We start from the raw sequence: 26699 nt of genomic DNA, 5'->3' as shown, positions 1-26699 counted from the left end.
AAAAATATTCAAAAATCACAAAGTATCAAAACATATTATAATGTTAAAAAGTTCTATCAAATACCTAGAAAGATTTATTTAAAACATTTAAAAAATAATTTACATACAAATAATTGTTTCAATAGAAATTATCTATAATCAAACACATTAATTATTACATGAATGTAATCTTTTTTATTTTCTGCCCTATAACACTACACAATTCACAACACACATCTAAATTAAAAAAGTGCCTCTATAATTAACATAATTAATTGTCAATTAAAGAAATATAATTACTTAAAAAACAAATTAAAACAGATAAAAAATAATTTACTCCCCAAACTTTTCCCCTATACGACCACAACCCACACACAAAATAAAAATAAACAATTACCATATATATTTATGAATTGTTGAATTAATATTAATGATCAACTAATTATTAATATTTAAACAAAAATAACTTTCCACCCTCTACCCCAATAAACACCACATTCCACACCTAAAAATAATTACACAATTTCCATTACTAACCTAATGTTAATAAATTAATATCAATTAACAAGAACGTATTAATTAATTTAAAAGTTATTACTTCCCACCCTTTACCATTATAAACCCCTCAACTCACATCTAAAATTAATTACACAATTGTCATATTTAAATGTTAATTACGTTAATTAATTAATTAGCAGCAATTAACAAATTATGAATCAATTATAATTAAATTGCTTCCCACCTTATTCCCTATAAACCCCACAACCTACTTCTAGAAAAAATATATAATTACCTATTAATTAAATATTAATAATTTATAAACAATGAATAATTACTTAATAATAAATCAATTCCCACAATTGACACTATAAAATCTAAGTTTAATAAATACTAATAAAAAATAAAAAATGTATTATAATTAAATTACTTTTCACCCTATTCCCCTATAAACAAACCCACAACCCACTACAGTACTAAAAAATGAAAAATGTAATTAAAATAAACTTAAGAACTACAAAAAATGTAACACATATATTAAAAAACAAAAGCAAAACTTATACAAAAAAATAGTTCACATACTTTTAAAATACATACTAAAATACATAACACTAATTAGAACATTGACATTTTTAACAACTATATTTTTACAAACCATAATAATGACTTCGATATTTTCAAAAACAATATTTCTTACCCCAAGTCGATATTCTTGACCACAATATTCTTGCTGTCGATATTTCTGCATCACAGTATTTCCAACTGGATATTTCTGTATGTCGACATTTAAAACGTGATATTCTGTCTGTGCACTGAAGTAATAAGGAGAAATAAAGATGTTTCTCCTTGTTACGCCTCCGCTGAGAAGGTGTATCTTTTTGGCGCATTCCGAGGTCTACCAGCAATGGAAAATCTGGAAATATGTCAAAATACGTATGAAACGCCTTCCCAGGGCAGATCAATACATTGCAGAGATTTGCGCTATGATGCCTTACTTCAGATTTATGAAGACACTTAGGGCCACACATAGTGGCCTTGTGTGACTTCAAAAATTGCATTTTGGAGTTGCACTGCACATGTACCCCGTTGCATGATGCAAGTGCGAAGCACTTCCTGTCACAAATATACCAAAATGTTTGTCTGAGAAGTCCTATCATCATGAAATATTAACAGAGGATAATAAGGTCAGGAATCTAAAAAATGTGATGATGAATGATGCAATTTCCTATTTCACTTGCTATTGGTTATGTTTTGGTTGGTATATGTGTTTTTTGAGAAAATATGTGAAACACGGATAAAGTTCAATTGATTGTGTCACTCATAAGAGGCCCGTGATACACACACTTTCAGTCATAGTTAAACACATCATTCACAATGTAGTGCCAGAGCTGATTTGATAGTGCGGTGCTTCGGGGAAAAATAGTAAGTATGGGCGAAATTTGCGAATTCGTGATCCGCGAATTTGTGCGAAAGCGAACTCGCAATTTGCAAAATTCGCGAATTCGTGTGAATTTGCGAATTTGCTGTTTTTGCCAGTTCGCGAGGGTTTTGTACAATTTCGGGAACGCAAACTTACTTGTGTGGTCGCAACGGTCGCAACCATGTTGTTTCTACGTGCCCAGCCTGTTCGCGACTCTGTAGTTCATTGCGGCCACCATCCGGTTCATCATTGCCACCCTCTGGTTCACCAATGCCACCCTCTGGTTTGCCACTGCCACCCTCTGGATCATCACTGCCACCCTCTGGTTCACCACTGCCACCCTCTGGTTCATCACTGCTATCCTCTAATTCATCACCTTGTGGTTCACCACTGCCACCCTCTGGTTCATCACTGCCACCCTCTGGTTCATTACTACCACCCTCTGGTTTGCCACTGCCACCCTCTGGATCATCACTGCCACCCTCTGGTTCATCCCTGCCACCCTCTGGTTCATCACTGCCACCCTCTGGTTCATCACTGCCAACCTCTGGTTGATCAATGCCATCCTCTGGTTCACCACTGCCACCCTCTGGTTCATCACTGCCACCCTCTGGTTGATCACTGCCACCCTCTGTTTCATTACTGCCACCCTCTGGTTGATCACTGCCACTCTCTGGTTCATCACTGTCACCCTCTGGTTCATCACTGCCACTCTCTGGATCATCACTGCCATCCTCTGGTTCATCACTGCCACCCTCTGGTTTGCCACTGCCACCCTCTGGATCATCACTGCCACCCTCTGGTTCATCCCTGCCACCCTCTGGTTGATCACTGCCACCCTCTGGTTGATCACTGCCACCCTCTGGTTCACCACTGCCACCTTCTGGTTCATCACTGCCACCCTCTGGTTTGCCACTGCCACCCTCTGGATCATCACTGTCCCCCTCTGGTTTATCACAGCACCCTCTGGTTCATCACTGCCACCCTCTGGTTGATTACTGCCATCCTCTGGTTCATCCCTGCCACCCTCTGGATCATCACTGCCACCCTCTGCTTCACCATTGCCACCCTCTGGTTCATCACTGCCACCCTCTGGTTGATCGCTGCCACCCTCTGGTTCAAGGCTGCCACCCTCTAGTTGATCACTGACATCCTCTGGTTCATCCCTGCCACCCTCTGGTTCATCACTGCCACCCTCTGGTTGATCACTGCCATCCTCTGGTTCATCACAGTGTAGGAAGGTGGATACCTGACTATGGTTACCCCATATTTATTTGCCTAGTGTTTAGCTGGTTTTCTATTAAGTTGGCCTCGGATCCTGCTAATCAGGGCCCCAGGCCATCAGCTCTCTCTGTAAAATTCATATCCAGGTACTTTAGGTACATTACCAATTGGGATTGGATCACCTTATCAGCCCCTATACAGAGTACTATAGGTACCCAGGGCATAGGTGCATCCAAGGCCCACCAGGGGCTGCAGCATATCTTTTGCCACCCCGGCTGGCTATCCAAACTGACACAACTGGCTGATCACTCAGCTGGCGTAAGATGGTGTAATCACCCCTTGCTTAGATATAGTATACCTATATCTAAACCTATATCTGGACACATATGCACCTATAAGTCACTCCTATGGCAGGCCTTAACAATCCTGGAGGCAGAGTGCTTGGTTTTATGAGACATGGTGCTCTAGCATGAGCTGAGCCTGTCTGCAGCTTTCAGAACCATGTCCTTTAGCTGTTCTGGGATATTGCCATACCATATATTCTTAAGTGCATTATAATCCTCGTGGTTACTTGCTAACATTGGTTTGGCTTTATCGAAACATGTCGTGTAAGGTGTCATACGCTTTGGAATACTACCCCCTCGCCAGTTCTGGCGACGGGGGTAGCATTCCACCCTTCTAGAGGGAGAAGACATATTAGTTTGCTTAAACGCTGTTAAATCTAACCAGAGCCTCAGCATCACAAAATAGATGCTGCTGCCACAGACACAAGTCTGGCCTCCTGCTGCTGACCGAAACTCCGGCAGGGGAGGCCTGGACAATAGGTTTCCTGTCACAGGGCGGAGTTACACCTCACCAGACAGGAGATAGTGGATTGGGGCAGGGAGGGCTGAATGAAACTAGACACTGCCTGGGGCACACAAGGTGTTCCATGCAAAGTCCAGTTCAAACCGGTGCTGGGGCTCTCCAGCCCCAGCTCTGGCACAAAACTGCGAGTATTTCAACAGTGGTTCTTTCGGGTAGACACAAATTGCTTTAAATCATTATTAGCATGGGCATAGCCTCATTACTTATTATGCAGAATTAATTAGCTTAAGTGCAAAAACCAAACAGGGAACAGGGTCAGGAGTGATTTAATTATTCAATCATTTTTCATTTTTTCATTGGTTTTTCATCTGACACCTCTAATATATGCATTAAAAAAACTTTATTACAAATACAAGATACGGCGCAATAATTCAACTCAATGTGAAGGTGACATAATGTGACAATAATGTGACAATGTGATAAATAAGTGATATTCTATATACATGTGACTGAAACAAACATTGAGGGAAAAGGAAATTTACAAAGGGCCAATTCTTATTTGATTTATACTCAAGCACAATATGCTATATTAGCTAATTATTGTTGGGCATGGTAAGCTGGTCCTTCGATAGTTTTGTCGACGTTTCGACCCTTGTGGACACCTTATTTGCGGGTCACTAGCGGGTCTTCTTCAGGACGGGGATCATGAAAGGGGATTAGAGCGCCAGTTCTTCACGGAACAGCCCAATATTCTATTTGATGGGGGTGTCCTCTGTAATCGTGGATCTACTGGTAATGTCCTGTTTTTTGAATCAGGTATCTTGCTATACAATGGTGGCGTATCTACAACGATCCTTTTTCTTTGCTCCCAATAATCAGCCTATATGTACGATTCTCACTTCTTGTAAATGTGGTGTGGATTCAGACTTCAGGATTAGTGCGACTCCATTTATCAGTCGGCTCTCAATTCTCGTATGCGTGATATAAATTCAAAACTTCACGATTAGGATGATTACATTCCTCAATCTTGGATTCTCCGTGGGTGTCCGCTCAGTCAAACAGTCTTTGATGGGAGATCAAAGACTGTTTGACTGAGCGGACTTGAGGAATTGAGGAAACTGATAAATGGAGTCGCACTAATCCTGAAGTCTGAATCCACACCACATTTACAAGAAGTTAGAATCGTACATAGGATCGTTGTAGATACGCCACCATTGTATAGCAAGATACCTGATTCAAAAAACAGGACATTACCAGTAGATCCACGATTACAGAGGACACCCCCATCAAATAGAATATTGGGCTGTTCCGTGACGAACTGGCGCTCTAATCCCCTTTCATGATCCCCGTCCTGAAGAAGACCCGCTAGTGACCCGCAAATAAGGTGTCCACAAGGGTCGAAACGTCGACAAAACTATCGAAGGACCAGCTTACCATGCCCAACAATAATTAGCTAATATAGCATATTGTGCTTGAGTATAAATCAAATAAGAATTGGCCCTTTGTAAATTTCCTTTTCCCTCAATGTTTGTTTCAGTCACATGTATATAGAATATCACTTATTTATCACATTGTCACATTATTGTCACATTATGTCACCTTCACATTGAGTTGAATTATTGCGCCGTATCTTGTATTTGTAATAAAGTTTTTTTAATGCATATATTAGAGGTGTCAGATGAAAAACCAATGAAAAAATGAAAAATGATTGAATAATTAAATCACTCCTGACCCTGTTCCCTGTTTGGTTTTTGCACTTAAGCTAATTAATTCTGCATAATAAGTAATGAGGCTATGCCCATGCTAATAATGATTTAAAGCAATTTGTGTCTACCCGAAAGAACCACTGTTGAAATACTCGTTGTTCTGCCCAGGTTCTTAGGGATACTGGGTCACCCCATAAAGATTATTTCTGGCACAAAACTGGACAAAGGGAAAGGGGTGTAACCACCCCCTTCCTGTGTCCCACCCATAGGAGGGACATAGCAGGAGATCCAGCCCCTAGATTTGAAATAAAGGTAGGAGCTGTGCCAATGCAAACCAGATCATCCTGACTGAGACTTTGAAACAAAACTCTGGACCCTTCGACATCCCACTCGACATGGAAGACTGAAGAATCTCCTCTGTGGTCAAGGAGTGGCCACCCTGTGCAAGCAGGCACCATCAGTGCATCGAGACTATCTTTGCCGTTGCTCCTGCCATGGCTCGAACAACAACGGTCGACAAGATCCAGACTCCCAGACATCCAACAGCCCGATTCACAGTCCTGGCAAAGCTGAGACCCGTGGATGTGACGAGAGACGTGGGACCAGCCATCTTGAAAAGTCAACAAAGTGCTTTCTGTGCAACTCCCGAGGCACCCTTGATGCTGTGCTTTGGAATTTGAGAAGCTCCAGCCCCGTTCAGCCTGTGCTCCAAAGATCACCCCTCCACACTCACTGAGTGCTGCGTGGGGCCCTTTTGCACTTTTCCTGCTTGACGCATTGTCCGGTCGCTTGCCCGTTGGCTAGTGGCCTCTGTGACAATGATCCATCAAAACTACACTGCTGGTCTGCTTGCTCCAGACTGGCCCTAGCTCCCCTGAAAAGGAGCCATCGATCTGACTTTCCCGGTCCGATCCAGAAGACATCTTTGAGTCCTGCTTGGGTTGCATTTGCCAAGGTTTGGTGGCTTCAATTCGAGAACCGATACCGCCGACAGCAAGACCTTTTGTGGAACAGCTTGTGTCCACCAGCTGGTCATCTTCGATCCCTCCTGGTCCACGTGGCAGCAGAGACAAACTACTGGACAGCACATGATTGCAACCCGACACTGCCTAGTTCCATCCTGGTTCCATCCTGGTCACTGGCTAGTGACCTAGACTCTGTCCCCTCTGCTTTCAGGTACTCTACATCTTCGATCCACCCTTGGATCCAACTGGACTCTTCTCTCCTGGCTGCCTGCAGCATCTTTACCTCCAGGCTCCATAGAACTCCACAAAGAAACCCGACGCACTTTGGCACCTATGCACCCGCTTCCTGTGGGTGAGGTAACGAGATTACACCGGTGCTCCTATAGAGGTTTACACCTCTAGTGTCCTAGTTTTTAGTGGCTAAGTTCTAGTCCAGTCAGAAGACTCCTAAACCTATAACTTTCTGATTTTTACGCACCATTGACTTGTATGGTAAACGCGGTTGCCTATAGACACTGCACCCGAAGCCAGTGGGCCTCCTATGTCCTAACCTTCTTTAGTCCAGTGTAGGCCCAGCGATTACCTAGGCCCTAGGCCTGTTCATTGTTCGTGCCGTGGTACTTATACCACTTTCTTAATATATGGTTTGAGTGGCCACCCGGCCTATCCATAATTGTGCATCTTATTGTATGTTATACTGTGTTCTTTGTTTAACGCTTGTGCTCCTGTGCTCATAAAGAGTCAAGGGAATTATTCTAGAAATAAATACATATATTTTATAATATATAACTTGTGTGGTGTCCTTTCATTTGGTATTTAAAGGGTTGCATATGGTAAAGCAGCTGGCTTCACATGCACTCTTGAGTTTAGACTAAGACTGCTTTTGTCCATACTACCACTAGGATAGCTGATCTATAAGGTTGACTTACAACCAATCACCATAAGGGTCGTTTGGACTGGTGCAAGGTGCTCACTAGAATAGTGATCATCATATACCAGGCCAACTTCTCACTTACAGCACCCTCTGGTTCGCCACTGCCACCCTCTGGATCATCACTGCCACCCTCTGTTTCATCACTGCCACCCTCTGGTTTGCCACTGCCACCCTCTGGATCATCACTTCCACCCTCTAGTTCACCACGCCACCCTCTGGTTCATCACTGCTATCCTCTGGTTCATTATTGACACCCTCTGGTTCGCCACTGCCACCCTCTGGATCATCAGTTCCACCATCTGGTTCATCACTGCCACCCTCTGGTTTACCACTGCCACCCTCTGGATCATCACTGCCACCCTCTGGTTCATCACTGCCACCCTCTGGTTGATCACTGCCATCCTCTGGTTCATCCCTGCCACCCTCTAGTTCATCACTGCCACCCTCTGGGTTGCCACTGCCACCCTCTGGATCATCACTGCCCCCCTCTGGTTTATTACAGCACCCTCTGGTTCATCACTGCCACCCTCTGGTTGATCACTGTCATCCTCTGGTTCATCCCTGCGACCCTCTGGTTCATCACTGCCACCCTCTGGTTTGCCACTGCCACCCTCTGGATAATCACTGCCACCCTCTGCTTCACCAGTGCCACCCTCTGGTTCATCACTGCCACCCTCTGGTTTATCACTGCCACCCTCTGGTTCAAGGCTGCCACCCTCTGGTTGATCACTGCCATTCTCTGGTTCATCCCTGCCACCATGTGGTTCATCACTGCCACCCTCTGGTTGATCACTGCCATCCTCTGGTTCATCCCTGCCACCCTCTGGTTCATCACTGCTACCCTCTGGTTTGCCACTGCCACCCTCTGGATCATCACTGTCCCCCTCTGGTTTATCACAGCACCCTCTGGTTCACCACTACCACCCGCTTGTTCACCACTGTAGATTATGGGGAGAAAGCAAAGCACACCTTCCCAGCCTCAACTGAGATGAATTAATTTGGGGCTGGTTAATGTGTCACTGAATTTGAGCTTCACGTCTGGCACCTGCTTTCTTATCTGTAAGTGCTTCCTGTTGCAATTTAATTTTTTTTTAAAAATGTTTTCAAAGGAGCATTTTGCCATACTTGTAACTATTCTCTGACCCTGCTTTGAGGGTCAGAGCAGGGTCAGAGAATAGTTGCAAGTAGCCAACTGAACTTTGGAGGGGCCCCTCAGGAAGCACTACAGCACTACAAATTAGCTTGAGCTGTTGCACCTGCTAAGTGCTAAGTGCTTTCACTTTTGCAAAATTCGTTTTTCTGCAATTTCACGAGATTCGCGGGGCGCAAATTCATGCTAAATCGAACTTGCAATCCTTGAATTCTTGCAAAATGGCGGATTTTTTTTTGCGTGTTCGCTGGTTTTTTTGCGTCTTCGCAAGCTGCTTGCAGCGCACCGACTGCGAAGTTACCCATGCGGTTGTACTTGGGCTCGGCCATCTTGTGCGCGTTGCGTATTTCCGGTTCCTGGCGCTATTGGCAATCTCGCGTTGTGTGTGGTGCGCTATTACGAGTTTGCCTGTGTTTTTGCGTGCTCGCGGGGAAAATATCGCGCAAACTTACCCACGCGGTCCTCTATGGGCGTGGCCATCTTGTTTTTCATGTAACAACAACAAAAGAGTGTTCCTGTTCTGGTTAAGGTGGAAAAAGGCACAGAGCACAAGGAAACAACAAAGCCCAATAGGTTTGTTAGGAAAGCCCTCACTCACCGACCTGGTCGGTGACTTGCTTCATCATCGGGCCCCACCGGGTGTGACCGAATGTCACCCCGGTGTGCTTCGACGCCAGAATTACTGCGGAGCTGGTTTTTGTGATGGGAGGGCTATGTGAAAAAGTACGTGAATAGTGTCAAGTGGTGAGATTAAAATTGCCTTGTATGTGTCAAAAATTTAATTTTAATCAAAGACCATCAAGGACAAGGTTAAAAAATGTGTAGGTGAGTAGGGCCAACTAATTGGATGGTCTTACTCCCACTAGCATTAAGTGAAGATGTGAATGGTCAACATGGACATGTTTCAGCCGGTGTGGTATCATTAACCTGGCATTCGTCAGGACCTATGGTGTTAAACCTCGGCGGTATGGGCACTCTAAGGCCCACCCTACCAGAGGACTTGAAAGTTAAAAGTCTGTGAAGTGCAAAAAAACGGAGGCGGGCTTCACCACCCGAAGGTAGGACGCACACACCTCCAGCCTCTAAAATTTAGAGACTAAAAATAAAAGGCACTTCACCAGGGATGAAAATCCACCCCATAGACCGCGGGAGGGAGGGGACGGCGCATTTGGCACATCGCCCACGGCGTCCGTCTCCTGCAGATAAGCCTAATCGCCCTCGGGACCGGGTCATCGACGAGACCCGGTCCCGAGGGCGATTAGGCTTATCTGCAGGAGACGGACGCCGTGGGCGATGTGCCAAATGCGCCGTCCCCTCCCTCCCGCGGTCTATGGGGTGGATTTTCATCCCTGGTGAAGTGCCTTTTATTTTTAGTCTCTAAATTTTAGAGGCTGGAGGTGTGTGCGTCCTACCTTCGGGTGGTGAAGCCCGCCTCCGTTTTTTTGCACTTCACAGACTTTTAACTTTCAAGTCCTCTGGTAGGGTGGGCCTTAGAGTGCCCATACCGCCGAGGTTTAACACCATAGGTCCTGACGAATGCCAGGTTAATGATACCACACCGGCTGAAACATGTCCATGTTGACCATTCACATCTTCACTTAATGCTAGTGGGAGTAAGACCATCCAATTAGTTGGCCCTACTCACCTACACATTTTTTAACCTTGTCCTTGATGGTCTTTGATTAAAATTAAATTTTTGACACATACAAGGCAATTTTAATCTCACCACTTGACACTATTCACGTACTTTTTCACATAGCCCTCCCATCACAAAAACCAGCTCCGCAGTAATTCTGGCGTCGAAGCACACCGGGGTGACATTCGGTCACACCCGGTGGGGCCCGATGATGAAGCAAGTCACCGACCAGGTCGGTGAGTGAGGGCTTTCCTAACAAACCTATTGGGCTTTGTTGTTTCCTTGTGCTCTGTGCCTTTTTCCACCTTAACCAGAACAGGAACACTCTTTTGTTGTTGTTACATATTATAATTTGGGGACTAAGAGTGTTCGTGACTCTCCCTCTCTCTCTTGTTGTTTGTAAACATCTTGTTTTTCATTCATTGCTATGGTTTTTGGGCATGCTATCTTTCTATCCATCCTACATCTTTGTAATCCTATGTTTTTCTGACTTTTTTTTGTTTTTTTTGCTTAATATCTATCTATACAATTTCCTACATTTATATTTTGAGGTTTTTTTTACTTTTTGTTACTTTATTACCTACTTTATTTCTTTCGCTCTCTCTTTTACTTTTTTCACACCTATTCTTCTTTCCTTTTTCTTGTGCCCAGGACCATGGCAAAGGGAGCCGACAAGGGCAAGGGAAGGGCCCAGCTCCCCGTACCCGGCTCCCTTGCGGGCGTTTGAGGGGGGAGCTAGTCCAGGCCAGGGAGATCTTCTCTGCGGTGGAGGTGGCCGCCTTGATGGTTTTTGTCCAAGTCCACCTCCCTAAGACCGTTACAGCAGGTGGGCGGATTGCTTCCGGTTACGGCCTCTGCGAGCGTCGCCAGCTGTGGGAGAAGGTGTGCCGGCGCATGCCGAAGGAGTCTGGGGTCCGGCGCACCTACCAGCAAGCGACGCACCAGTGGAGTGACATCCTGGACCGGGAGCATGACATGCTCGACCTGCTAGGATTGGAGATCCCTGTCCTTCGTAAGTAGCTATTTAATAACGACTTTTTTTTCTTTTGCTCTGTTATATTGCTAATTTATTTCTTTCCTGAAGAGTACGAATGCTGCTGATTCGATTACATTGCAGGTAAAATAATCTTTAAATAGCCTCTGTCATTTCTGGTGCTTGCCTGGTTATTGGCGTTGCTACTATGCTTACTTGTTTGCAACTTTTTACTCATTTGAGAGCATTGCTGCGTAATGGAAGAGACAGTAGACTCAAGTCTAGTCCTTCTTTGTACTCATGCTGCTGCCACTTTGAAGAGATAGTGGTGGATTGATACGTTGAGTATATTATTTATTACTTGTTATAGGACATTTGTTAGTGGTCTGCAATCATGATGACGGACTGTGTCTGTCACGCGACGTCTCGTGCTGCAGAGTGATGGCAGTTGTACTAGAACCTTTTTGTTGTTGGTGTAGTTAGTGAGTTACATAACTTTACTATTAGGCGGTCTGCGAATTCTACAATACTGTACTACTACTATCCTCCTAGTCGACCAGATCAGATGCAATTGTTCTTAATTTGTTTCCCTTACAGAATTTTAGATTGTGTTCAAAGAAATCAAATATTACCGAAAAAACAATCATCCATGTTGTGTTTCTTTATTTCATGTTCACCAGAAGCTCCCAGGGGAAAGACGCGATGGCGACTGAGACTCCGGTGGAAGAAGGTGGACAGGATCAGTCCCTTGCAGGCTCTTATGCTGGCCCCAGTAAGTTGTTCTATTGTTATATTAATACTTTTACTTCCCTAACTTTTACAGCTCCTATTCATTACAAACTGTTTCCTAATAATTCTATGTTTTACAAAATAGTCTTTGATCTTCTTCTAATATAGACTACTTTCTTATCCTGCCTCTACCATCACTCTCTGTGCTACTACTATTTACGATTATGAGTCAGTCTGTGTAGGTAGCTTAGCTTGCCCAGTCAGCAAACGGTGTGAAACAAAACTCTGATCCAGCAATAGCTCTAGGCACTGAGTGCAGTCCTTTGGGTTGCCCTTGCTGTCTATTCCAGTCTTCTTAATGTAAGTGCTTTGACAATTTCCAACAACAAAATGTCATTGTTTACACCAAGTAAAAGGTAGCAGTTGCCTTTTTGATTTGAGAGGAGCACATCCCATACCGCTAGTGTTTCAGGGAATATTCTGCACACAAAGAAGTATGGACAAGAGAAATAGGACATTGTTGATGATAGGTGCAGTTCGACTTTCGTCATAGCTCATTCCGAACAGAAGTTGAACCCCCAATCCCCTGACCGACTATCTAGTGTGTCTGACCAATGATTTTACGACCCAGAAGAACAGAACAAGACTACCGCCGAGTCCCGGCCTATCTGAGTCACTGAAACATGACTGCCAAGTGCAGTAGTTCAAACCCTTCCGCTCATTCACTCGTGAACAAAAACCACATAGTGTTTTTTATTTTTAAAGTTTTATTTTCAATTAAGAAATGAAAACATTATTTCTTTATTTTTAATAGCGTAGTATTCGGAGCGAGCAATGGTGAAGGATGAAGACGATGTTAAAGTTTAAACAACATTACCATGAATTAAATTACTATGACTCAAACTTAACAATAGTTAACAGACACATGAAATTATTATAATAACTGTGCGGGAGCCCCCACCTTCTTTAAAGTACTTGAAGTACTGCTGGTGATGACTTACTAGTAGTTGGTGAATCGTCTGGCAGAAGGGCAATGGAATCTTCTTTCTGTAATGAGAAAAATGGTGCCCGTTAAGCAAGCATTCATCAGTTGTCATAAGAAGAAGTGTAGCATTTAATGGAATAAGCATATAAAAGGTTCACACTTCCTCCCCAAAACCGTTACTTTTTTTTAATCCCAGTAATAAAAAATGTGTTATGTAACATTTTCTTCCATTACGAGATAAAATAGGGGTTGTGTATGGCATCTGAAAATAGGACATGTTTTTCCTAGACGTCACAACATCTGATGCGGCACAAATGACCACCAGTGCCGGGGCCAGCACTGCGGAGGGGTCCACTCTGGATGCGGCTGCGCCAACAGGGGGAGCTGGGTGGAAGACTCAGCGGCAGCGGACGGTGGTAAGTTATTATACTCCTTACTCATTGAAATGTTTTTGAGTAGACTTGCAAAGTAGTGTATTATGTACTGTACAGTAGTACACAGTTCACTAGTATAAGTAGACTGTACTGTTAAGAACAGTCACTAATTTAGAACTACTTTTTGGGCTACTATCACGGAGAAGACAGTCAACCTTGACTTGTAATAGCATTAGCTGCGGTACTTCTCGGGTAACCAATGGCCCCCTCTATTTCACTTCAACTCAGCTGGCAAATTTTTATTGTGAAGCCAAGTCATAACAGATGTAGTTTAGGGATGAGAAGAACGAAAAGTTAAAGAAGGGTGAAACGAAGGACGAGCGAGTCTTAATATTTATGACTGTAAAGAATGCTTTTGTTGAATGCAATTCAAGATAAGAAGGCGGCGGTTTCCAAAATTTAATGAAATGGGTGTTAGTTGGTTGTTGACAAAAAGAAATTTTGGTACATTTGAGACAGTAAGAAGAATCATCAATCAATCAATCAATCATAGCATTTGTATAGCGCGCTACTCACCCGGGAGGGTCTCAAGGCGCTGGGAGAGAGGGGTATGTTACTGCATGAACAGCCATGTCTTGAGTTGGTTCCTGAAGGAAAGATGGTCCTGGGTTATCCGAAGGTGGAAGGGGAGGGAGTTCCAGGTCTTGGCTGCCAGGTAGGAGAAGGATCTTCCTCCGGCTGTGGCTCTGCGGATGTGTGGAACGGCGGCGACGGCGAGGTTGGTCGATCGTAGCTGGCGGTGGGTGCGTAGAAGGTCAGGCGGTCGTTGAGGTACTTGGGGCCCAGGTCATGGAGAGCCTTGTGTGCGTGGGTGAGGAGCCTAAACGTGATCCTCTTGCTGACGGGGAGCCAGTGCAGGTCTCTCAGGTGGCTCGAGATGTGGCTGCGTTGGGGGATGTTCAGGACGAGTCGTGCGGAGGCGTTCTGGATGCGTTGGAGTCTTTTCTGCAGTTTGGCTGGGGTTCTGGCATTGAGGGTATTCCCATAGTCCAATCGGCTGGTGACGAGTGCCTGGGTGACGGTCTTCCTGGTCTCGGTCGGGATCCAACGGAAGATCTTACGGAGCATACGCAGGGTGTTGAAGCATGATGAGGAGATGGCGTTGACTTGTCTGGTCATCGAGAGGGAGGAGTCCAGGATGAAGCCCAGGTTGCGTGCGTGGTCCATTGGTTTGGGAGTGGTGCCCAGGGCGGGGGGCCACCAGGAGTCGTCCCAGGCGAAGGGCGATGATCCCAGGATGAGGACTTCCGTTTTGTCTGAGTTCAGTTTCAGGCGGCTGTTCTTCATCCACTCGGCGACGTCTTTCATCCCTTCATGTAGGCTGGTTCTGGCGGTGGCGGGGTCGTTGGTGAGGGAGGGTGCTCATGTAGATGTTGAAGAGGGTCGGGCTGAGTGAAGATCCTTGTGGTACGCCACAAATTACTTCGGTGGCCTCGGATCTGAACGGGGGGAGGCGGACTCTCTGGGTTCTTCTGGTGAGGAACGAGATGATCCACTCTAGTGCTTTCCCTTGGATTCCGATGTTGCTGAGGCGCTGTACTAGGGTGCGGTGGCAGACAGTGTCGAACGCTGTGGAGAGGTCCAGGAGGATGAGGGGCGCTGTTTCCCCGTCGTCGAGCAGGGATCTGATGTCATCAGTGGCTGCGATAAGGGCGGTCTCGGTGCTGTGGTTGGCTCGGAAACCGGACTGCGAGGGGTCGAGGGATCCATTCGTCTCGAGGAAGGCGGCGAGCAGTCTATTGACGGTCTTCTCGATGACTTTGGCAGGAAAAGGGAGGAGCGAGATGGGGCGGAAGTTCTTGAGGTCGGTGAGGTCCGCTGTTGGTTTCTTCAGGAGGGCACTGAGCTCGGCGTGTTTCCAGCTCTCCGGGAAGGTGGCGGTGTGGAAGGAGGTGTTGATGATGTCCTGCAGTTTGGGTTCTCGATGATTCGTCTCAGCCGTCCGTGTGATGGTTAATACCAAAGATGCGACACCCCATAGGAGTATCTGTGTGCACAGCAGGTTAAGCTGTACTCCTTTCCAGTGTCTCCGCATATAAATGCGGAAGTCATTTACACGTGGAGATGCTGGAAAGATGAGACAGCTGAGATGAATCAGCGAGAACCTCCACAGTACCCGGTAGCCGGGTCGGAATTAGAACCGGCTGAGAGCACATAGACATTGTGGCAATAGCTTTGGAACCCCTGCCCACGGGAGCCCTGATGAAGTCGTGGGCTACTAGCCCTGACGAAACACGTGTTGGCTGGGCGTGGAGAATAAAATCTGAATTGAAGAAAAACTTCCATCAAGACTACTTCCACATTGTTTGTCTATTGGTTGTGTTGTTTGATTACCTACAGCATTTACTCTGTAAAAGACGATGTGTGCACAGATACCTGTTGTATCAATTATGTTTGGATCTTGGTCCTAATTGGAGGTTTAGGTTCTTCCTCCTATCTGGGGCACCCTCAAAATAGTGGTTAGAAATTATAAATAACGTCATACACGGGAGGCGCCAGTTGTGGATCGACAATCAAAAAAAACCTGGTCCGTTATCTTCAAAATGTTATACTGTGTTTGCTACTTGCTGGTGCTACTGATGCTGGTGTTACTGAGTGTCAACTTTCTGTTGAAATATTTTGACTTTATGTTAAAGACTATTGGCTACAGTATTTTTCATTCTTTCTTCATAGATGCTACTCCAAAAAAGCTCACCCGTAAGGAGATGGCTGTCCGGGCCAGGGCACGTAAGCTGGAGGCTATTTGTGCCGAGTATCGCCGGTTGTGGGCTCGGGAGCATGAGGACACTACAACAACCAGTACATCTTCCTCCACTGTCCCCGGGTCCACCAGCTACAAGCCTCCAGCCAAACGGAGCCGTGGCCCGACAGCCTCCTGCCGCCACCGCACAGCAGCAAAAACAACAGCTGCCCCCCCCCCCCCCAGAGCCTGGATGGCATGTGTGCGCCACCTCCGAAAGCGAGTGGACTACCTGGAGCAGTTGGGTGAAAAACATCAGCGCGAGCTCCGGGACCTCCGCAAAGTGCTGGGGGGCGTGCAGCACCAGCTGTCCACACTACGCCATCAGAGGAAATGACTGTCCCTTGCCCCTTTTTTAAAGACTGTTGGGGGGGTGGGAATTGGGTTTTTGGGAAAGGGGACTTTTTGATTTTTGGACATTGGTTTGGTTAGGGAGGTGGGGTGAGTTGGGGTAATTTATTTTATTTCCATAATTTATATTTCTTAATAATTATATTTTTCATACCAAAACACAGTATACACGCTCATATTATTTTGTGTGGGGGTTGGCCGTGGTTACTGGACGTTTGGTTTTTCAAACTTACCAGCATGAATGAAACATCTTGTCCTGAAATGTACCAGAATGCAAGTAACCGAGTTAGTCAATTCAGTAGCCCTACTACTGTACTTTACTAGTAGTACTGTCAGTCTCTGCTCTCCTCCCAACTTAGTCCTAGCCCATTATTCTACTACCTCTCAAATATGCTTATCTTACCTGTGATTTGTGAATCACGGTTGGTGAATAAGGTTGGTTGTTGACTTGAATCCTCGACGGATGCAATATCATTGTTGTGCTAGTAGCAGTAGTGGTACACACTGGCAGTATCACCATATGAAAAAAAAGGAAATGAAACATTGAGTGGGCTGAGCCTAGCATTAGAAACAGTACATTAGATAGTACGGTAGAGAACAGTGCCCTAAATTGTAGCATAAGCAGTGTTAAATTTATGTAAATATAAGAAGTAGTTGCGTGGAGTAGGACTGCTTTAAGAAATTAAGGCAAAGGACACGTCATCAACGTAACGTAAGCATTAAGCATTTGATTGTTCACGTCGTGTAGGAGGAGGATGTTCTTATCAATCCACGATGGCGCACATGAACTTCTGATTGTAATGATTTTGGCTGCTTTGACTTTATCCGCCCCAGCAAGTGTGTGGAATGTATTGTTGTTGTCAGTCACACCACAATGAAATACCACACAGCCCGGGGGAAGAGGGTTAGGTTTTGAAAATTGGATGGGAATGGGGTTTTTTGGGAAAGTTTGGTAGAGAGGAAAAAAAACATAGCATGGACAGACAAACAACAAATGAAGAGAAACAAATTTTTGGATTTGAACTACGAAGAAACAAGTTGAGAGTACAGGGCTGCTGTCATTATGCAATTTCACTTGCGTCTCTGCCCTCAGAGAGAGTAAACCCTTAGAACATTAAATTACTGTTAAACATAGCAAAAACATAGCAAATTTAGAAGCAGAGAGAAAAGAAATGCAGATTCACACTCATAGAAGTTCATAGCAATAACATTACTTAAAAGATAAGTAGAAATAAATGGATACTGTTACTGTATGTTGTTGTACTTGTCCTGTTGAATTTGGGAAGTTGTATGCATCAAGCCATTCCTCCTATTTGCGGTACTCCTCCGTTCCATCTGACGCTCCGTCGTTCAATGTTGGTGACCAGAAGACACCCTGTCCACTGCCTGCCTGGCGGATGCTGAATTGCGTGTCGCTAATGTGAATCCTTTTTTCCATTGCACATGGTGAAAGCCGCCCTGTAAATGTTGATGCAAAAACAGGAAGTGATATTAAAACACCACTGAGAAAAAAATATAAAGTACGTATGCTGTGTAGTGCTGAAAGTCACACTTTCAGTTTCAGAATCGACAGTTCAATAGTTTCGAAAGGGCGTACTCTGAGTCTCCTAAGTATGGGCGAATTTTGCGGATCTTTCCCCTCAAGCTAGGTGTAGTGTAAACTACGATTTTAGAACAAAATTACACCTTCCCAGCAGTGCTCCCAGACCCTTAAACACTGACGCTAAAATGTAGAAAACCCCCAATCAGACCACAAAAAACGTGCGATACTGCTACCAGTCTGAGGCCGAGTGGAAAATGGTGACAAAATGTACTTTGAAAGTAAAGTAGGCCCAAATCCCTCCTTTCCCACCATGGACTCTCTTCAAACCACTTGCAACCAAAATAAGACATTTCTCGACAAGTGCTCCAAGAGTAGACCCCAGAACCCAGTTTCCAAAATCTGGAACTCCCCCAAACACATGCAATACTGCTAACCCTAACGAGCCCTAAGTTAAAAATAGTGTCAAAGGCTTTCTTCGACTAGTAGCAAATTCAGAAAACAGTTCAAAGGATTTTGTCCATAGACGAGTTGATGTTCGATTTCAGTTTATTCTTTAAAAACTTTTGAAAGCACCACTTTTGAAACCGCCAATGCGTTTCGTCCCATCCAGGGACTTCTTCAGGGCTACAAAAGTACATATAAAAAAGACTATTTACAATTCATCCATAACAGTTTCCAAGCAAAAAACACAGATCGACTTTTACAGAAGTATAAAGCTGGTCTCTAACATCACAAGATTTCTTTCGTTATAGTACAAAAAGTGTTGGACCCATACCCAACACAGATGTTCAAGAAGAAAAAGAGAAAGGGGAGGAACAACTTCATCTATTGCAACATGATAAGTCAATCAAATCGGTCAAATAAAGCACATACTTTTCATATGTTCGCAACAGGTAATTCTGTCATCATCTGACAGAATTACCTGTTGCGAACATATGAAAGATGATCAAATTGAACATTCTATATTAACTTTTCAAGGTATGTGCTTTTTGTTTGGAAACTGTTATGGATGAATTGTAAATAGTCTTTTTTATATGTACTTTTGTAGCCCTGAAGAAGTGCCTGGATGGGACGAAACGTGTTGGCGGTTTCAAAAGTGGTGCTTTCAAAAGTTTTTAAAGAATGAAAAATAAAGAATAAACTGAAATCGAACATCGACTCATCTATGGAACAAAATCCTATGAACTGTTTTCTGAATTTGCTACAAGTTGTGTATAAAGTGTGCCTGGCTATCATGTGTTTGTATATTGATGAATGCTAGGTTCTTTGAATCAGCTTCTAAATTTAGGAAGTATAGGGAATTGTGCTACCAGCCCGTGGTTCGCACCTTTTTCTCCATTAAAACCGATAGGGACTTCAAGACTAGTGCAGGCAAATTATGCTTTGATTCCCATTTCTTTTCCCCTTTGTGCTTTCTTCGACTGGGCCCTAACTCCCCTTTGCCACCATGGATTTTCTTTAAACCTCTTGCAATCAAAAGTATCCATATCCAGCGTTGTTCCAAGACCCCAAAACCCACCCACAAACACCAGGAACCCCCCCAATCAGCCCCCCGAAAACGCTAAAGTGAGCGACATGCCTGAAAATGGAAAAACTTTCTCAGCTCCGATTTTCTCCAAACCACATTTATCCGGTATTAGACCTTCACAGCAATGCCCCCAGACCCGTCAACCCAGGCGGGAATAGGTTTACCCCCCAAACAGCCAAAAAGCCAAAATCGAAAAATGGGCACTTTGACATATTTCTGCATATTTCCCAGATCACTCCGTTTCTCCAAACCACTTTTATCCAGTATTAGACCTTGACAGCATTGTCCCCAGACCCGTCAACCCAGGCGGAAACAACTTTAACACCCCCAAACAGCCAAAAAGCAAAAATTGAGAAAATGGGCACTTAGAAATATTTAGCCCTAGTTCCAAAATCACTCCGTGCGCGCTCTGCAGGTAGGCCCTAACTCCCCTTTGCCACCATGGATTTCCGTCAAACCTCTTGCAATCAAAAGTATCCATACCCAGCGTTGCTCCAAGACCCCAAATCCTATCCACAAACACCAGGAACCCCCCCAAACAGCCCCCCAATAATGCTAAAGTGAGCAAAATGCCTGAAAATTGAAAAACTTTTTCAGCTCCGATTTTCTCCAAACCACTTTTATCCGGTATTAGACCTTCACAGCAATGCCCCCAGACCCATCAACCCAGGCGGAAACAACTTTAACACCCTCAAACAGCCAAAAAGCAAAAATGGAAAAATGGGCACTTAGAAATATTTAGCCCGAGTTCCAAAATCAATCTGTGCGCGCTCTGCAGCTAGGCCCTAACTCCCCAAAGCCACCATGGATTTTCTTCAAACCACTTGCAATCAAAAGTATCCATACCCAGTGTTGCTCCAATACCCTCCAACCCCCCCCCCCCCAAACACCAATAACCTCCCCAAGCAGGCCCCCAAAAATACGAAAGTGAGAGAAAACTCTGCAAAGTGAAAAACTTTTTCACCATGGATTTTCTCTAAAACACTTGATTCCGATATTAGACATTCCCAGCTATGCCCCCCAGACCCCTGCAGCCACCCGCAAAAAAGCAGAACACCCCCAAACAGGCAAAAAGCAAAAATGGGCCTACCTTCAATTCAGTCCAAATACGCTCCTCAGCTAGGCCCTCACTCCCCTTTTCCACCATGGATTTCCTGAAAAACAAATGCAATCAACAGTAGACTGTGCCAGCAGTGCTCCCAGACCCCAAAACCCACCCACAAAAACCTGGAAGCCCCCCAAACAGCACCCCAAAGACAGGCAAGTGAGCAAAAACGCAAACACTTTTTCACCATGGATTTGGTCCAAAACACTTGATTCCGATATTAGACCTTCCGAGCTATGCCCCCAGACCCCTGCAGCCACCCGCAAAAAAGCTGAACACCCCATAACAGGCAAAGAGCAAAAATGCAATAACTCATACTTAGAAAGTTTTCAGCCAACCAGTCAACATCGGTCCAAACGCGCTCTGCAGCTAGGCCCTAACTCCTCTTTCCCACCATGGATTTTCTTCAGATCACTTCCAATAAAAATTATGATATCCCAGCAGTGCTCCCAGACCCCCACACCCTCCCCCACAAATCTATAACACCCCTAAACAGCCCCCCAAAAACATGCAATACTGGTATATTCAAAACATAGCAAATTGCGCTGTTCACAAAACATTGCTGTTTTCAGCACTTCCACTACTTTGATCCTCTTGAAACTCACCTGTACAGTCACTTGTTCGAGCGATTCACAGGAATCTCAGCAAGGCAGAACAAAATCGAACCACTGCGCTCTTTGAAGAAGAAGAAGAAGAAGGTATACGACTAGTTTTCACTTAGTTTTCACCCAACCACACAAGCCCGCAAAACACCCAAAAAGGCCAAAATTCTGCCAATTCTGGACCAAAGAACACCAAACCCCCCTAAAACCTTGCCAACATCATTATGAACGAGGCTGCATCGGGCCTGAGCCCTAGAATCAGAGTGAACCATACCAACTCAAACCCAAAAACCCTAGTAAATCGCACTGAACCATAAACCGTAGATATGCTTTGTCTGTCTGTGTCAAAGAGCCTAGGTCCACCGGGTAGCGACCCTTCGTTTGTTGAAGAACTCACTGACTTCATCAGCGACCAATACTCAGAAAGTGACAATCAGACCTTTGTGGGGGACTTCAATCTCCATTGGGGCTCACAGCAAGACTCCTCTGCGAGCTCACTTGCCACCTTCCTCTCTGCAAACGATCTTATACAACACTGCACACAGTCAACACACTCTAAGGGCTCAATCCTGGACCTTGTTATCTCCAAAGCAGACAGGCTTTCTATCACTGCCCCTTTTCAGGTGGACTGGTCTGACCACCTCCTCATCCCATTCTCTCTTCACCTTTCTCACTCTATAACTCTTGGCCAACCTAAGAGGGCTACCTCTTGGTTCTGTGATGTTAAAAATATTGACATTAGCTCCTTCTGTGAATCATCCTTGTTATCACTTCCCAAGCTAGACCCGAACCTTGATGTGGACGTACTCACCTCCCAATGCCTCACAGTCCTTGCAGTCGAAATCAATAAGGTCGCTCCTCTCCAAAGCAAAAAGGTTAGGCCCACTCCTTCAGCACCATGGTACAACAAATCCCTCTATGAAGAAAGGAAGCAGCTAAGATACCTGGAGAAACAATGGAGGCAAGCGCCCTCCACCGATAACTTAGCCACTCTTCGCTCTGCAAGATCCATATACCATAAGAACATCTTCCTTGGGAAAGCATCGCACTTCAGAACCCTCCTTGACTCTGCCAAAAATAGACCCAAAAAACTATTCGATCTCATCAAGATTCCCAACCACTCTCCCCCAACCTCCAAGCTGGAGGACTCTTCCAAGAAAGCAACAGACTTTGCTCTATTCTTTGACGAAAAAGTGAAATCCCTTGTGGCTCAGGTAGCTCACCCTACCCCTCCTGAGCAGCGCAAATCCTTAGCCGTTTGGCAGAACTTTGACCTCATCTCTGAAGATGCCCTCCTCAAATGCATCCTCGAAACAAAGCCCACCAACCACTCTCTTGACCCCATCCCTAGTGCCATTGCTATCAACTTCTATTCCCACTCACTGTCCTATTGGACCACTCTGGTCAACCTCTCCCTCTGCCAAGGCTCCCTTCCTGTCTCCTTTAAAACAGGGCAGGTCACCCCTCTGCTTAAAAAACCCTCTGCTGATGCGAATGACCTCAATAACTACCGCCCCATCACTAACCTTCCCTTTCTTGCGAAGATCACAGAAAGATGTGTAGTGAAACAACTCTCTCGTTATATCAGGGACAATGATCTTCTTGACAAATGTCAGTCCGGCTTCATCCAAAACTGCAGCACTGAAACAGCCCTAATGCAAGTGATCGATGACGCCCTGAGGATACTCGACTCGGGGGGGTCCTGTCTCCTTATTCTCCTTGACCTCTCTGCAGCCTTTGACACTGTCAACCACGACACTCTCCTCAATATTCTGCAACAGAGAATGGGCATGGAGGGTAATGTGCTTAAATGGTTTGCTTCCTTCCTCTCTGATAGATCCCAAATGATCAAAATAGCGAACAGCCTTTCATCTCCTCTGGCGGTAGGTCAAGGGGTTCCTCAAAGCTCTATACTTGCACCTACTTTGTTCAACCTCTACATAGAACCCCTGGGAAATCTCTTAAGTAAATCTGGGATCAACTATCACCTCTACGCAGATGACACTCAAATCTACCTCAAAGTTGCCTCCACCCACGATCTCACTTTCCTTAGATCAACTCTCGACTCCATTCAAAACTGGATGTCAACTCACCAACTGATTCTGAATCCCTCCAAAACTGAATTCCTCCTCCTCTCTGCCTCACTTGCCCCTCCCCCGGTTCAATCTTGGATGGATCAGACAAATCTACTCAACAATAAGCACATCATTGTTGAAAGCGCAAAATCCCTTGGTGTCTTACTCGACAAGAATCTCAATCTAATCCCTCACATCAATTCCATTGCAAAGTCTGCACGATACCAACTGCGACTTCTTTGGGGAATTCGTCGCTTTTTTCCTGAGCATGACCTTAAAACACTGGTGCAATCGCTGGTCCTCTCCAGACTGGACTACTGCAATTCTCTTCTTACTGGCCTCCCCAAATCCCACCTATCGCCCCTGAAATCGGTCCTATACTCAGCAGCCCGTTTCATCTATGGGGCTAAAAGAAGCGACCACATCACACCGCTGCTATCCTCCCTGCGTTGGCTTCCCATCGAGGCTAGAGCTATCTACAAGACTGCCTGTATCACCCAAAAAGCCTTGCACTCCTCCTCTCCTCGCTACCTGTCGAATAAACTGAAACTCTCTGGAGGCTCTAGACCTTCTCGGAATGCGGAAAATCTTCTGCTTGAACCCCCCACTTTCAAGAAGGAAAGATCGATGGCCCAATCCTTTTCAGGCAGCGCAGTGAGAATCTGGAACTCTCTCCCGCCTCAGCTCCAGACTATCTCCTCCTCTCAGGCCTTCAAACGGGACCTTAAAGTTCTCCTCCTCCAAAGACACCTCCAAGTCTAACTCACACCCTTGCCTTCGTTTGAAGGAAGACCTCCCATTACTGGAAAGTCTTTTGGCCAGGAGTATGGTCTTCCTCCCCAGTGTGTTTTGGTAGTTTAAATGTTTAGTAATATCCTAACACCTGTGTATGGTACCCTTTTGGAACTTGCACACGTCACTTTTGTTTTATAACACACTGTTCGCTACCTCACACATTTTGTTTGTTTTAGATACTTGCACAAGTGCCTCCATTGCCTACGTAACGTTTGTTCTTGTGATGGAGTGTCTGCCTTTTATTGCAGTACTATTCTTCGACTTGTTTTTTGTACATCTTTGTAACCTGCACCCATTCACTTTTTTTCTCATGTAATGCACCGACTGCTACCTCATGTATTTTGGTTGCTCACTAGTGTCACTTTTGATCCATGTAACTTATTGTAAGCATTTGTATTTTGTTCCTGTATTTCATTATTGGTCCTTATGTGAAGCACTCTGACACCTTCGGGTAAAGTCCGCGCTATATAAAATTGCATAAATAAATAAATAAATAAATAAATAAATAAATAAATAGGTATGCTACATCAGGAGGATGCTTGACTCAGTGGTGCCTGCCTTGACCGTCTGCATGGCCCTGCCGCAAGCATAGGCCAAAAATCCGTTCCGCTAAAGAATTTGCGATTTTTCGGTACTTTCGCGAGATTTGCGAAATACCGAAAAACTGAAAAGTTTGCAAACATAACAGATGTTTGGCCCAAGCTTGAGGTAGTGCCATGCAGAGGGTCAAGGCAGGCACCAATGAGTGAAGCAACCTGATGTAGCATACCTAGGCTCTTTGTCAGACAGACAAAGTATATCTAATTGTATGCAGGAAGCCACATAGCCCCAATTTTACATGAACTGCTGTCTGGAGTGGACTCTGCCTGGCAAAACAACAACAGTAAACTGCCTCACCCTCAACCAATACATACCACAAATAGACAGAATAGACAGACATGTAGTCCTGCTGTAGTAGTTGTTGTAGACTGGTTTACCTGTTTACCCCTCACGAATTGGCCATAGTTCTTCCGTAAATCAACGCTGATGATCCATCAATCCCAGTGAGTGACTGTAAATCAATCATCATGGTATATTGGCAAGTGAGTCCGCTCCAAGGACATTTTGCATATTTTGTGAAATGCAATATAGAGGCCCCTGAATATGAAGTACAATTTGAATTAAACAAGGTAAAAAAACAGAGTTGTTGACATGAGTTACAATTACTGTGTGAAAGATTAGATAATAACTAAGACAAGAAGACATATGGATCCTCATTTCATGGACAAAAAAAAAACAGCAATTGGTTTCATCAGGGTCAGACAGCCATTGCTGTCCAGTGCATACCCTTCTCAATTATTCATTACCTGTTCTACTTTTTGTCCACATCTTCTTCGGAAAGTGAGGGCCCACAGGGCAGCCTCTCCTGTCAATATCAAAAGTAACTCTGTCAGCAATCAGCAAGCATGTAGTAAGTCAGTAATTTCAGTCCCACTTGAGGGGACTCGTCGTAATCCATCCATCTGCCTTGAGGGAAATGGATAGGGGGAGTCTGGAGGAGGAGCATAAAGGAGCATGATTGAGTTGTGAACTTGTGAACCTCAGGAATGCAGACTGCGGCCCCTTCAAATCAATAAGGAATATAAGATGAAGACAGTGCAGCTGATGGACTTGTCGTGATTAGGTGATTAGAGTTTTTTGTTGTGGTAAAAGTTGCAAAACAAAGAAGGACAACCGGGAATAAAAGTGAATAGGGACGAAAAAAAGGAAGTCATTTTCAGGGCTCGGTGTCAGGGAAGTAGAGCTCGTCCTCCAACTCCATGATTTGAGACGGGAGTAGGTCAGGTAACAGAGAAGAACTTCCGTCACCTAAGTCGGTGTCCTCTTCTTCCTGCGTGCATTCACGTACTTTGTAATCTGGTGGTATCAAGTGCTGATTCATCTTGATCAGTGTTTTCCTCTCCACATTTTTGGCCGAGAGGTGGGACCTTTTTGAAGTTACAATGGCACCAGCAGCACTGAAAACACGTTCAGTAGACACGCTTGCGAATGGGCAAGACAAATAATTTAGAGCCAGGTTGCTGATCATAGAGCCATTTTCCTGTACCAATACAGCAATGGGTTTGTATGAACAAAGACCTGTGTTGGCTCATCCAGATAGGCCTGCACCATCTACTCAAGGTTCTCCACGGTTGCTCCACTTTGCGAACCATCTGTGGCCTTCTCAGCACTGGAACGAACAAACCCTTGATGAGTTAGCCAATCCGCTTCCGACAATATTATGGGTGGGCCTGGTGCAGGTGAGGATGATGATAGGGTTGCTGCTGGTGTCGTTAACGGCTGTGAAGGAAAGTGACTCCCTTCGCCCACAGATTCAGAAGTGGAACTTGACGCTGGATTGCCTGCTGATTCAGTTGGACTTCTGACGGCTCCTTGAATTTTCTGCTGATCTTTTTTGAACCGACTGGCTGACACAGCTAGCCAATGTTTGTACTTTGAAACATCTTCTTCATCAAAAGGAATGAATGCTTTGCTGGCCAC

Source organism: Lissotriton vulgaris, chromosome 6 (assembly GCF_964263255.1).
Source record: "Lissotriton vulgaris chromosome 6, aLisVul1.2, whole genome shotgun sequence".
NCBI classification, from domain to species: Eukaryota; Metazoa; Chordata; class Amphibia; order Caudata; family Salamandridae; genus Lissotriton; species Lissotriton vulgaris.
This window is presented reverse-complemented; position numbering follows the sequence as displayed.